The sequence below is a fragment of the Zootoca vivipara genome, chromosome 3, assembly GCF_965207765.1.
Source record: "Zootoca vivipara chromosome 3, rZooViv2.hap1.1, whole genome shotgun sequence".
Taxonomy (NCBI): Eukaryota; Metazoa; Chordata; class Lepidosauria; order Squamata; family Lacertidae; genus Zootoca; species Zootoca vivipara.
This window is the reverse complement of record NC_142586.1, coordinates 5,853,723-5,867,639: the sequence shown is the minus strand read 5'-3', so window position 1 is coordinate 5,867,639 and position 13,917 is coordinate 5,853,723. Positions and strand designations below refer to the sequence as shown.

Genomic DNA, 13,917 nt, shown 5'->3' with positions numbered 1-13,917 from the left:
TCACCATTCAGTTTTGCTTATTAAAAGCTAGTAAAATAGACACACTAAATTAGATCACTCTCTAGGGCTGGGGTGGGGAACCTCTGGCCCACCAGAAGTTCCTATTTAGCTAAGCTGGCTAGGCTTGATGGGAGATGTGTTTCGTCAGCATCTGGATTGCCAAAGCTTCCCACCCCGACTACGGCACCAGCAAGTCTTATGGTGCAAATTGTCCTACGAAGATTGCCCTAATTTGCATAGGTTGGAAAAAATACCACATTACTGGCTCTCAGATCTGTGCACAGGAAGGATGGTAATGGATCAGCATTCCTAACCCTGGCAAGAAGACGCAGCTCACGATCAATGAACTGGCAAGAGTGGAAGTTGCAGCGCTGCGTTACAGCTTGCAGTTTGTTTGCAGTGAAACAAACCACCAGGCCAATTCCGGTGTAACATTAAGCCAAACCATGGTTTATCTCCCACTGGTGCAACAGCAGAGGGAAGAGGAGCAAAGTGGCCACTCTTTTCCAGGTACCACCAGCATGCTTGCACCTCTTTGACTTAATGTTACATGGAAGCCAAGCCAACCTGAAGTCATGTTTGATTTGTTTTCCCCATGGCCAGGTGTTATGTGCCAGCGCAGCACCTTTCTGAGCCATGGCTACCCCATGAGCAGCATCCTTTCTGAGCCATGGTTTGCTTGGCTACCCCACCCAAGACACCCACCAAGCTGCAAAGGGAAGATCAGCTGGGAAAGAAAATGGAGATCATTTGCTATGTGTGGACCAGGTCATACTACAGTATAGGGATTATTTAACTCAATAAACTACCAGGAGTTATCATATAGAACTTAGTAAACAAGAGGGAGAGGAGTCCAAAAAGTTTTAGCACCTGCAGAATCGCAAGCTTGGGAGTGTCCAGAACCATATGCACGATCACTTCCATCCATTTAGTCTTGTCTGAAAATCTGCGATTGAGCACAGAATTTGCACCAACAAGGGTGTCAGGACTGGACAGCCTTCACTCCCTCCCCACTTCTTACTACTCGAGGGATACCTATTCTTGGGAATGTCAGGCAACCCCACCATTTTCTTTTGTATGCACATTTCAATTCACCTTTTACAATGTCAAGAAAATAACTCTACAGTGTTGAAGATAACATACCACAGGTATCAAGACTAGTTGCTAGAAAGTGACTGGTTTGTGGCTGAAATAGAATCCACTTTTGATCTGACCCTTACCTGTCCTTCAGTCACAAATCCACTGATATAAATTCACAAGCTGTTTCATTTTACTTTGGGTAACACATTACCTATTGTGAAGAAAGGCCTGTGAATAAAATACCTACTTCTCTTTAAAAAAGAAGACTACTATAGCTTCTAAATCTTGAGTAATATAGTATTCACTGGCTGTGGGTCATGAATTTTTGCATCTTGCATGTTGATGAACCACACTGGTTTGTTGACTGATTATGAATGCCTGTAAACCACACTGCTTTCTTCCTCCTCCTCCTCCTCCTCCTCCTCCTCCTCCTCCTCCTCCTCCTCCTCCTCCTCCTCCTCCTCCTCCTCCTCCCCCTCTCCCCTCCTCCTCCTCCTTTCAGGCATCCTGACAGTTCTGGGGAATTCAGTTGTCCTGGCAGTAGCTGTGAAGCGCTCCTTCCATCTCAGGTCACCTGAGCTCCTGACTGTTAATTTGGCCGTAACCGATCTTGGAGTGGCCATCAGCATGTATCCCCCGGCTATTGCTTCTGCCTGGAACCATGCCTGGCTGGGGGGCGATGCAACTTGCATTTATTATGCCCTGATGGGTTTCCTATTTGGTGTCGCCAGCATGGTGACCTTGTCTGCGATGGCTGTAATCCGCTTTCTTGTAACCTACTCTTCAAAGTCCAATAGTGAGTAACAAAGCACAGAAGGGTGGCAAAGGTGAAACAGTTTCAAAGCTTTAGACTTCATGTTGAGGCCAAGGGCATAATATTTTAAAGACCCTTTGTGTGAGTTTATAGATCAGATATATTCAGCATTACTGCAGTAAACAATAGGGACGGATATAGTCTGGCCATAAATATGTTTTGGGCTGTAAATTGAAATGCATAATACCATGTAGGAGTTGGCACTGTGTTGCTGGTGTGAAAAACACTGTTCTTGTTTCCACTGGCTGTGTACCTCTCCTATTAGCCAAAGAGAGTTAACCACATCTGGTGACCAATGGAAATGTCCTAAGCTTCCCTGAGAACACTTTAAGGAGGCTTATGAATGTTGTCAGGCAATACACACAAAGGTATCACACGAGGCAAGTGTGTTCTATATAGCCATAACTCAAGGAATTATTCTTGTACATAATGTGTCCACAGCCCAAGCAAAGGGTCATGGCTTACAGAGCATGCAGAAGATGCCATGCTCAGTCCTTGCCATCTCCAAATAGAACCTGGGAATCCTGAAACCCAGGAGAGCTGGACAACAGAGCTACAGGGATAATTGCCTGGCAGATTTCTAGGTTATCTAGGTGTTGGTGTCTAGAGTCTACCTTTTCTTTTCTTTTCCTAGGTAATACAATCAACGGAAAAGTCATCCATGTTTCTATTGCCTTCATCTGGCTGTATGCAGCCCTCTGGGCCATGTTGCCTCTGCTAGGCTGGGGGCATTACGGCCCAGAACCATTTGGCACTTCCTGCACCATAGCCTGGAGCCAGTTCCACAACTCGTCTAATGGGCTTTCCTTTATTCTGAGCATGTTCATTCTGTGTACCATTCTCCAGCAATTACCACCATCATCTGTTACTTGGGCATAGTCTGGTGGGTTCCTAAAACCTCTCAAGAGATGCAGAACTTCAACAGGACTTCAAATGCAGCAAAACTTGGTGGTCTGTGTTGTTCTGAGCAGAGTATTTTTGTACTATTTTAAAGAGCAAAAGGAACACAGTGCTCCTTTGACTCAGACATTCGTTCTGTCATCCTGAAGCAAAGTTCTTAACCCGAGGTACTATTTTTGGTTAGCGGACTCTGAAGCGTCTGTAACCTGAGGTACCACTGTTTCGGGGAAATGCCAAAGCACTAATGGATGCTATGGACTGGGCTGTTTGTGTGTGGTTGCCTTCAGTTATAGTTTGTGATCCATTTGAGTTTCAGACATTGAGCTATTCCTCTGTTTTTCATTGGTATGAAAGCTATGAGATGCTAAAGCCCCGTCGTATTTTCTTCTATAGGGCTATAATTTGAAACAGGTGGCATTCCATTATGATGTAAAGCATCTGATAAACACAAAGGATGTTCTTCTTAATTTCTTATCCTGATCTTGTGTTATTTTTTTTACTGCTAGAGGGCTGTTGTACTGCAGAGGCTACTGCTTTTGGGTCTTAGGATAAAATGAACGGACAGCCTAAAATGAATGCAAGAGATAATTGTTTAAATATCTCTTAAATGTTAAGGCACTAATCCTTCATTTCTCTCTCACCGATTTGCAAATATAAAAAGCCAGCTAGTAACTAATTCTAAGTGGTTTTTACAGTGTGGGATTCCTCAGCACATGGACACCATATGCCGCAGTCAGCTTCTGGTCAATATTTCACTCCAGTAAATCAATACCGCCCATCGTTACCTTGCTGCCATGTCTTTTTGCTAAATCCTCAACAGCCTACAACCCTTGTCATTTACTATACTTTCAGCAAAACTTTCTGGCGTGAAATTAAGCGCCTCCAGTGTGGCTGTAGTCAGAAAGTTTACTTTAGCACCAAGCATCCCACCATAGCCATGTGTCAGTGATTTGGCCAGGAAGGGTTAACGCACACGTTTCTTCATTCAGAAAGACAGGCAGTGGAGAAGTTCCAAATCCATCAGCTGCAGCTGCAGAAGTCTTTCTTATTTGAAAACGTTGCTCCAAAGTCCAGATCATGAAATCTCCCAGGGAAACACTGCAAGGGCAGGAATTCCTATGAGGTTTATAATAAACTGCTTTCAGGATCCCTATGATGAATTCCGAGGTCTCTGTTCTTTATTTATTAAAAAAGACCTGCCAGCAAGAAATGAGGCATCTCAAGGAATTTTGAGCACATGGACTAAATGAGAATTTGCTATATTCATAGCTGGCAGAGGAGGTAGTTATGCAGTTAAAAGAGATTGTAATGTTAGTGAACTTGGCATTTGTTTTTGTGCTTTTGTTGGACTGTATGTGATGTTGAGCTCAGGTGTCAATGATGGAGTCTCAAGAGGCACAGGCGTCTTGAAGTATAAGAAAAGACCTTTGCTTAATGGGCTGTTAACACCTCCCCCTTCAATACTCCTAGAACCTTACAAAAATGGACTTTTAATAAAAGGGCTGCTCTACCAATCTACCCATTTTGTGCATGTCATCTCAGTAAAGGATTCGTGAGGCCACAGAACTGGAAATTGCCCATATCTCCCATAAGGCCACCAGCTTCAGACTCTACAGAGGCTATTGAGCAGGAAGAGAAAAGGGTAGATTTTTCCTACCAGGGGTAGGAAAAGGATTTTTGTCAATCTGACAAGCAAACAAAGCTAGGGGAACGAGACTGGAGCGAAAGGGCAAGAGGCATGTGAACAAACAGTACGAAAGAGCAGGACAAAATTTCACCATCTCTCTGTTCAGTGTCAATAACATTTATTTTCAATTTTAATTTGCATTTTAAAAGATACAAAGTTTATTTCAGATATAATGCAGTCTTAGATGCAAAATTTTAAAATTTACTCAGTTCATTTAAGATTCTTTGATAAATTTTACATACATATGTAATAATATTGCAGATGATTTCCCACTTTCTAAGCAAGCATAAGGCAAAACCAGAAAATTCCGCTTTGGAGCGCGGAACGGCACGGCTTGCGGCACACGGCAGGGTGCGGTGCAGCACGGAGAGTCTGGCAGCGTGCGGCTGTGAGCGGCTCTGGGGCAGCTTGCGGCGCATGGCACGGTGCTGATCGGTGGCGCAGAAGGGAGCGGCTACAGCTTCATCTCTGCAAGCTTTCTTCTTCTTTTTTTAGAAATATAGACTTTATTTCATTTAAAAACACATACAAAATCAACATAACACAAAATCAAAATAACACAAAATCGACATAACACAAAATAAACACAACTCATGCATTCTTCAAATAATATCAAACTAAATCAAATCATAATAAATCAAGTTGAAATCATATTTAAATCACATATATAAAAAAATAATTGATCATTCATTCTAAATTATATCTTAAACATCAATTAAGACAAAAAAGAAAAGATCCCAATTCTCAATAGATCCCCTATCCCTCCCCCCTCCCCTATATTAAAAAAAAGACTTCCAGTCACCTTATACCTTGGTCTATTATTGTTCTTTGCCAATTATATACACACGCCTATTTTTCTGAATTTCCCTGGATATCTTTTAATTTTGTGTCTTTTATATATCTGCCAAAAGGTTTGTTTTTTCAATCTGTCTTTTTTGATATTGTTTTAGCGGTCCCCAATTTTTCCCCAAACTGCTTTCTTTTATACCTTTTTGCCTGCCCGCTTTGATTGATAAATTTTGGTATGTTATTATCTTTTCTATCCAGTCTTCCTTTTTTGGTATTTTTTCACTTTTCCAATTGATTGCGACAAGTAGTCTGCCGGCCGCTGTTGCGTGCATAACTAAACACCTATCCTTTTCCTTTATCTCATTGCTTAACAATCCCAATATAAACATTTCTGCATCTTTTTTAAAGGGGTATTTTAAGATTTTTTTCAGTTCGTTATATACATCATCCCAAAACTTTTTTATTTTCTCACATTGCCACCAGATATGTAATTGGGTTCCCGGTTCCTTTAGGCATCTCCAACATGCATTGCTTGCTCCTTTGTACATTTTAGCTACCTTGGTGGGTGTCAAATACCATCTATATTGGACCTTTAAAAAATTTTCTTTTAAATCATAATTTGAAACACATTTCAAATCCCGCCTCCACAAATTTTCCCATCTATCAATTGTGATATCCCTCCCAAAATCTTTGGCCCACCTAATCATTGTATCCTTCGTCATTTCATCCTTGGTTTCCCACTCTAATAATAATTCATATATAATTTTAATGTATTTTCCCCTCCTAACAAAATTTTTCCACATTTAGACATTTCCCTTTCGAATCCCACCTTTTTATCCAATTGAAAGCGTTGTCTAATTTGAAAATATTGTAGCCACACATTACAAAATTTTTTGATCTTATCATATTCTTTTAATTTCCATTCTCCTTCCGTTTCTTCAAATAATAATTCTTTATATGTTGGCCATCTTACTTCCGTGTTTCTTTTTCTGACTGATATTATTTCAAATGGCGACACCCACCATGGCGTTTTATGTTCCAATATTCTCTGATATTTCTTACATATCCTATATAACGATTTCCTTATTATGTTACTCAAAAATATATTGTGATCTTTCATTTTGTCTTTTAACATGTAGAAGTGCCATCCTGATCCCAATCCATCTTAAATATAATTTTTATTAGATTTTAACAAGAAATACAGAAAAAAAGAAAAAAGCACAAAAAAGAAGAATACAACAATCAAAAAAAGAAAAAGAAAAAACAGATTCAGGCTTCCTCATTTCCCCTTCTTGAGTTCTTATTGTTAAAAATAGATCTCGCATTTTCCCATTCTAACTTCACATTCTTTTTTTCTAAGTTTCAACTTTTTCATTACTATTATCCATTCTCCTTATACTTTGACCTCTTTTCTATTAACATCCTCTCTCCAAAATTATTATTATCTAACCCCTAATCTCTTTCCCTTACCCAAAAATATATAAAATTCGCATCCAAATCTTTTACCCATTTACTTCCACCCACACAACAAAGTTCCCACCCCCCCTTCCCTGAAATCAAAGTCTCCAGATGTAACAGCCAGGTTCTTCATACAATCCTTAATACATTCCGAGATCGGACCATATTATTTCAAACAATAACAAATAATCCAGAACCCCTCAACCCACCCCTAGTCTGTCCCATTCCAACTTTTGCCGAACTCTTGCCCCCCTCTTCTGTAATCCCATCACTTTATATCTTTGCACCTTTTCATCCTCTTTCTGCTCCCCAACTGTTTGCATCCTCCCCTCTCTCACCGGGGAGCTGATTTTCCCAGCCTCTTTTTTGGGGTGCTTTTTTGCTTTTACCCTCTCCTGTTTCACTTCTCTCACCAGTGAAACAGTGTTTTCTCCTACTTTTCCTCCCTGTTCCACCCCTCCCACCAGTAGAACAGTGTTCTTTTCAGAAAATAAATCCATTGGTTCAGCATATTGTCCTTCAATATTATCTTTCTCCTCTTCTAGGTTTTTTACATGCGTCACTCCAGCACAGTCCTGGTCTTCCAATCTTTTTTCTTCTCCCTTCTCCTGATTTTCTATTTCGGTTGGTTCCTGTGTTTTAAAGTCAGAAAGAAATGTCTCCACAGTCTCTTCTCTCAGGAAATTTACATCAAGCTTGGAGATACTCACTTGCTTAGTAAGATCCAAAATTGTTGCCAATATTAAGTCCCACTGTGTGACTTCCTGTCCACTCTCTGGAACCTTCTCTCCTAGTCCTTTGTCTAAAACCTCCTCCATCTTTATGCAGACAGGCAGTGAAGTTGATGTTTTGGTCCAATATAAATGAAAAGTGAACAAACAAACAAAAAGCCAGGAATCTAGTCCCACTTGGTCAAAATCTCTCTCTTTACTCCTTCTTTTCCTCAGAATCAATACTGAGCAGCCTCAAAGCAAAACAAGTCCTCTTTCACTATTTGCAGCTCTCAGTCTCTCACATTCAGCCAGACACATTCCTTTCTATTGTGACGTCATTCAGCAGACTGACTGATCTTTCCTTTGACCCGACTCCAGGCTCGCAGGGGGCTTTTCTCATGCTAGATCTCAGTCTTTTGCAGAGATAAATACACCACTTACTTTTTCCTTTACTCTGCCTCAGGAAAAAGTTCTTTTTACAGTATTTCTGGGTTTTCTAAGCTTACTGCGATCTTTAGTTACTCAATCGGGGGGAGATGACTTCCCTTTTTAATCTCCGCCTCCCACTGCCAAATTCTTGTTCCGAATTGATTAGTTTCAACTTACTTCGTCTAGATCATAACTTTTTCAGGAAGAATCCACCGCTTGCAGGTTGGAGGCTCGGAGCTTCGCTTCTTGGAGGTAACGATGGTATGCCTAAAATGGCTCCCGCGACTGCCACTCGGCTGACTCTCAGGAGCTCTTGCGGGCTTCCCGGGCAGCTGAGGAGTCGCTTCTGGAGCTCCGCCAGGCAAAATTTGCCCCCTGGACGCTCAACCAGGGGTATTTTCTTCTTTATTTCTATCCCTGTCAATTCCTGCAGCTTAATATTTTCTTTTTTCCTAGATTTTTTACTAATAATCCACTCTTTTTGCAATTTATTTTAAAGCCCGCCAATTTTCCAAATTCTCTGATTTTTTCTATTGCCCTGGGTACACATTCTATTGGGTTTTCCGTTGTGATGATCACATCATCAGCAAATGCTCATGCCTTGTATCTGTTTTCCCCAATTCTTATTCCCTCAATTTTCTCGTCTCCTCTAATACTGTTCATTAATGTTTCCAAAATGATTATAAACAAAATTGGGGACAAAGGGCATCCCTGCCTGGTTCCTTTAAATATTTTTATTTCTTCCGTGAGTTTCCCATTGATCACTATCCTTGCTTTTTGCTTTTTGTATATATTTCCAATTGCCTTTGTCAATTTATCTCCCAATTCTAATTCCCCTAAAAACCGCCATGATATGTTGACGAATGCTTTCTCCGCATCGACTGATAATAGTGCGGCACTTTTACTACTATCACTTTCCAAATATTCTAGAATGTTTATTATATTTCTGATGTTATCTTTTGTTTGTCTCCCTTTAACAAAGCCTGCTTGATTTTCATTTATTATCCCATTCAAAATTAAATTTATTCTATTCGCTAATACCCCGGCATATAATTTGTAATCACAGTTCAATAATGATATTGGTCTATAATTTGTTGGAGAATTTAGGTCCGAATCCGTTTTTGGTAATAGTGTTATTCTCGCTTCCCCCCAACTTTCTGGTAATTCATCTTTTGTTGCTATTTCATTCATCAATAGTTGTAGGGGTCTTAAAATGATCTCCTCTAACTCTTTGTAATATTCTATTGGGATGCCGTCTGGGCCAGGAGCTTTACCTTTTTTCATTTTTTGAATTACCTCCCTAATTTCTTTTTCCGTAAATGGTTCATTTATTAGTTTAATTTTTTCTTCTGGAATTTTTGCTAATTTATATTTTTTCACAAATTCTAGGGCTCCTTGTTCGTCAATTTCTTCTTTTTGATATAAATTAGTATAATATTTTTCAAAAAAAATTCTAATCTCTTGTGGCTAATCTACTACTCTATTTTCAATCTTTATTTTATTTATCAATCTCTCATTCCTCCTCTTTTTTATTGCCACGCAAGCAGTTTTCCTGGTTTGTTAGCCCACTCATAATTTCTATATTTCCAGAATTCTATTTGTTTATTCATTTCTTCCTCAATCAATTTTTCATATTCTATTTTCAAAATTTTGATCTCTTGGTTTACTTCTTTTTTCCTGATGTGTATAAAAAATTTTCTTTTCTTTTAATCTCCTCCAATAATTTAGTTTTTTGTTCTTCCCGTCTTACCCTCTCTATTTTGTTTTGTTTAATAAAATAACCTCTGGCTACGGCCTTTCCGGCCTCCCATACCGTTCGCAAATTCACCTCTCCATTACAATTTATCTCGAAAAATTCTTTCATTAATTTTTTTGCACCCTCTAACACCTTTTCCTTCTTTAACAAAAAAACATTCATTCTCCATCTTTTATTTTTTTCTATTTCTTGATCTTCTATTAATGTCATTACTGAATTATGATCTGATATTGTTTTTGGTAAAATTTCCACTTTTCCAATTCTAGTACTTATGTTTTTTGATACCCAAATTCCATCAATTCTACTTGCGGACTTATATTGTGTTGAATAAAATGTAAATTCCTTATCGACTGGATGCTTAAATCTCCATGTATCGATCAATTCCAAATTTTCTGTCATATCAAAAAAGTTTTTGGGTAATTTGTTTCCTTTCTTTTTCCCTTTGCTATTTGATTTGTCCAGCTCTGGATTGGTTATTCCATTGAAATCCCCCATTACCACTATTTGTTTATCCATATGTTCCAACATTTTTTCCCTCTATTTTATGAAAAAATCTCACTTTACTTCCGTTTGGTGCATATATTCCTATTATCATCCATTCCCCCCCCCCCAATTATGATTTCCACTATTATCACCCTCCCTTCTTTATCTTTCCATATCATTTTAGGTTCCCATTTCTCCTTTATGTAAATTACAACTCCCCTTTTCTTTTTATCATCTGCTGCCAAGGGCGTACCCACCATGGGGCAAGTTAGGGCAGCTGCCCTACTCTAGAAGCCAGCTGGCAGCTGCCCCTCTCTAGAAGCAAAAGGACGCAGCGAGGGAGAGGAGGGGAGAGAGCGCAACACCCTCCTGCTGGAGCTCGCCCGGGCTGCCTCCCCACAGCCTTCGGTCGTTCACCTCATTCTGCTGCTGCTCTTACTAGAGCAAACAAGGAGGGGGGAATGGAGAACCAGAATTGGAAGAGCTGGGGTGTGGATTAAAACACTGTACATAAAACACCACACTCACTCTGATGTTCCTCCCAGGGCTCGCGGTGGGAGGGAGGGGGGAAGAGAGTGAGAGCGAGAGCGAGAGAGAGAACTTGAAGCTGGCTGCTGAAGGATTGAAGTCTGTCTGTCTGTCTGTCTGTCTGTCTGTCTGTCTGTCTGTCTCTCTCTCTCTCTCTCTCTCTCTCTCTCAAAGAGAGGAGGCTGGACAGGGCGAGCCTTCCAAAGCTCCTGTGCCAGTATTTAAGATACAATTTGTTTCCTTGTTTCAGGTAGCAAATGGTCGGCACCACAGCTTTTACTCTTGTCCTTGGGGAGGGGGGCTCTTCATCAGTTTAATGAAACCTCCAGCGATAATGAGGTGTGAAAGGAGTTCCGTTTTAACTGGTTGGTTTTGCATAAGGAGGCTTGGAAGGCATGGGAATGCAATGGTGTTATATCTTTCCCAATTGTCCTCCCTCCTTTGTGTCTTTTATCATCCAAGCTGTTTGGGCAGCCACTGTGTGATGTGATCTTAAAAGATGTGTGTTAGAAAGGGTGGGCATGGATGTCTCAGTTTTCTCTTTCAGCCTTAAAGGGCCAGCACCCCTTTATTTCTATAAAGCAGGCATGTCCAACAGGTAGATCATGATCTACTAATAGATCACTGGACGTCTGTGGTAGATCACTGGCTCCCCCCAAAGAAGCTCAGCAACTTTGGCTCCCCTAAAAAAAGCTCTACATCTTTGCCCTGAAGCCCCCAAAACAGGGCTTTCCTTCCTAAATAAAGCTAAACTTTGACCTGAACCCCCTAAAACATGGATGGCTTTCCTTCCTAAAAAAAAGCTCAACAACCTCAACCTGAACCCCCAAAAGGGGGTAGATCAATCACTGCCAGTTTTTAACTCTTGGAAGTTGGCCACCCCTGCTATAAAGAGTCTGCATGTAGCTTCATTGGAAGCGATGGTATGTTGGCATTGACAACAGATATTTTTTATGTTGTTATGTATTACGGTTTTTAGTTTCTTTGCTGTCTCACCAATAGAAAAACCTGGGTGGTCACTGTCAGGGAATTTTATAGGGGGGCACCCAAACGAGGCTTCATTTGGGAATCAAGATTGGCACAAATGCCCTCAAGGGGACCCCATTTGATCCTACAACACCACTCTAGTATCGCACCAACACGAACCCCCTCAAGATCAAGCCCTGTGTAATAAAGGCTCCCTTTCCTACCCTTTCTCTGTTGCCTGAGACTCTATGTAACCATATTTCTTTATGAATGAATACAGTGTATCTTTATTTCTAAATGGAAACCCCCTTTTGCTACTCTGGCCAAGGGCTCTCAGGGATGCAGGGAACAGCCATAATCCTTTAAGCAAGAGGTCAGGTAGCCAGGGTGGTGCTCCTCTGCATATCCATAATCCATTCAGGTACCATCTCCTGCCATTCCCAACCCTCCGAAGCCAGAGGCAATACTCACACCTGGACCCATTGCCCCCCCCCCGCCAGGTACTCAAGGATCCCCTCCCAGATACTTACTGGTACTTGCTTAACAATGTCCTGGGACATGTGCATTGTTACCGTATGTTAATCCTGTTTACCTCCTGTTTACCTGTATGCTAATGCCCCTTGCCCCTTCCCCTTTTCTGACGTTTTTACCCTGTCACAAGTAATGTATGTATGATGCTTTCGATGTACATTATGGGATGGTGGTGGGAACTTTTAAAAGTTCTTGCAGCCCTGTTCATGGTGTTCAGTCTGGTATTGAACCTGCTGCGCAGTAATAAACCTTGCTGTTTGCTCCGGATCATGGCTGGACTCCTTCCTTTTATACTCTGCAACGACCACAGGCCCTTGCCTGATGAGCTGGGTGGCTGAGCATTCTCGCACCCAGAATTTTGCCCTAACAGTCGCTTTTTTATCTTTGGGCGATGCTCAGAACAAAACAGGAAGAAAGCAGGTGGTGGACTTTTGGGGGAATTGGAGTCCTTTTACTTCTTCTTCTCTCCTTTAGGAGGAATATAACTTTCCATCTCCCTCTCATAACGAACTTTGCCACTGTTTGCCATGTCTTCAAACTTGCCTATTTGTTTTGCTGACATTGTCCACCATTCAGACGATTGGGTTGCATTTCGCAGGGCAGAAGAGTCCGGACCTTGGTGTATTCAGCTTGCTAGGCTTACAGGAGTCCGGACGTATGAAAGGGGTCGGTCTTGCTGTGGGCAGGATTCCTGCATTACCGGGGGGGGGTTGGACTAGATGACCCTGGGGGTCCCTTTCAGGCCAGCTCTACAGGATTTCTGTGAGGGGTTCAAGTGAAAGGAGCGGCTGTAGATAGTTTCTGTGCTTCAGGCTGCTATCCTATACAGGCTTACCTAGGCATAGATTGATTTCTTAAGATGGTTGTGTGAAAATTATTATGGACAAAGTATAATTATGTAGCGCCTGTATTGTAGGCTCAGCTTATAAATATGTGTAAATAAGCAATACATCATAAAGACACCACTATCTCCACTGTGGAAATATGAACCCTGGGTAAGTGCCTGGGCCCCTGGAATCTCACTGTTGTGGATATTGGGGTGGCATGGAACAATATTAAAACTTGCAGTTTGCCCCCCCTCCTCCATTCCCTCAATACTTTTCATATAATCATAGAATCACAGTACTCCAGGTGAGGTCTGACCAGGGCAGAATACAGTGGTACTATTACTTCCCTTGATCTAGATGCTATACTCCTATTGATGCAGCCCAGAATGGGATAAGGCAAAAGATGGGATAAGGCAAAAGCAGGCAAACTTTAATTTATTTCTGTACAGCAGGCTTTGCTAAGCTGATTCCCCTCTGTGTGCTTTGGACTACAACTCCCATCTGCCTCTGGCAGCGCAGTTGTGGTCCAAAGCACGTGGAAGGTGCCAGGCTGGCAAAGGATGCTGTTCATTCATAATATGAGTGCCCATGTGCGTAGTATGGGATATGCCTTGTCCTTGCTCTTGCATAACCACAGCTGGCCCTCAGCAGGCTCATTGAGAATGTCCCTTTTTATAGCTGCTTGTCCTGACCTTTCTCTGATCCTCCTTATTATTTCCCTGGATTTCCCCCCTTTTGGTGTTATTAGACTGGAGTCAGTTTCACCTGGGCTCTGTAGCCCCACCCACGTCCCCACTTTGTGGCACCTCCCCTCCTGTGCCTTGGCCCCTCCCCTTGCCCCTCCCCTCCCGTGCCTTGGGCCCACCCCTTGCCCCCACCCCTAGTTTTGATCCTGGGTACGCCCCTGCTGTTGTGGATATTGGGGTGGCATGGAACAATATTAAAACTTGCAGTTT

The 13,917-nt window shown here is 41.6% G+C and overlaps 1 pseudogene; it reads left to right on the top strand.

The window, feature by feature from the left end:
• The first annotated feature begins 446 nt into the window (after window positions 1-446).
• LOC132591855 (opsin-5-like) lies at window positions 447-4,186 on the top strand (annotated as a pseudogene).
• Window positions 4,187-13,917: the final 9,731 nt, after the last annotated feature.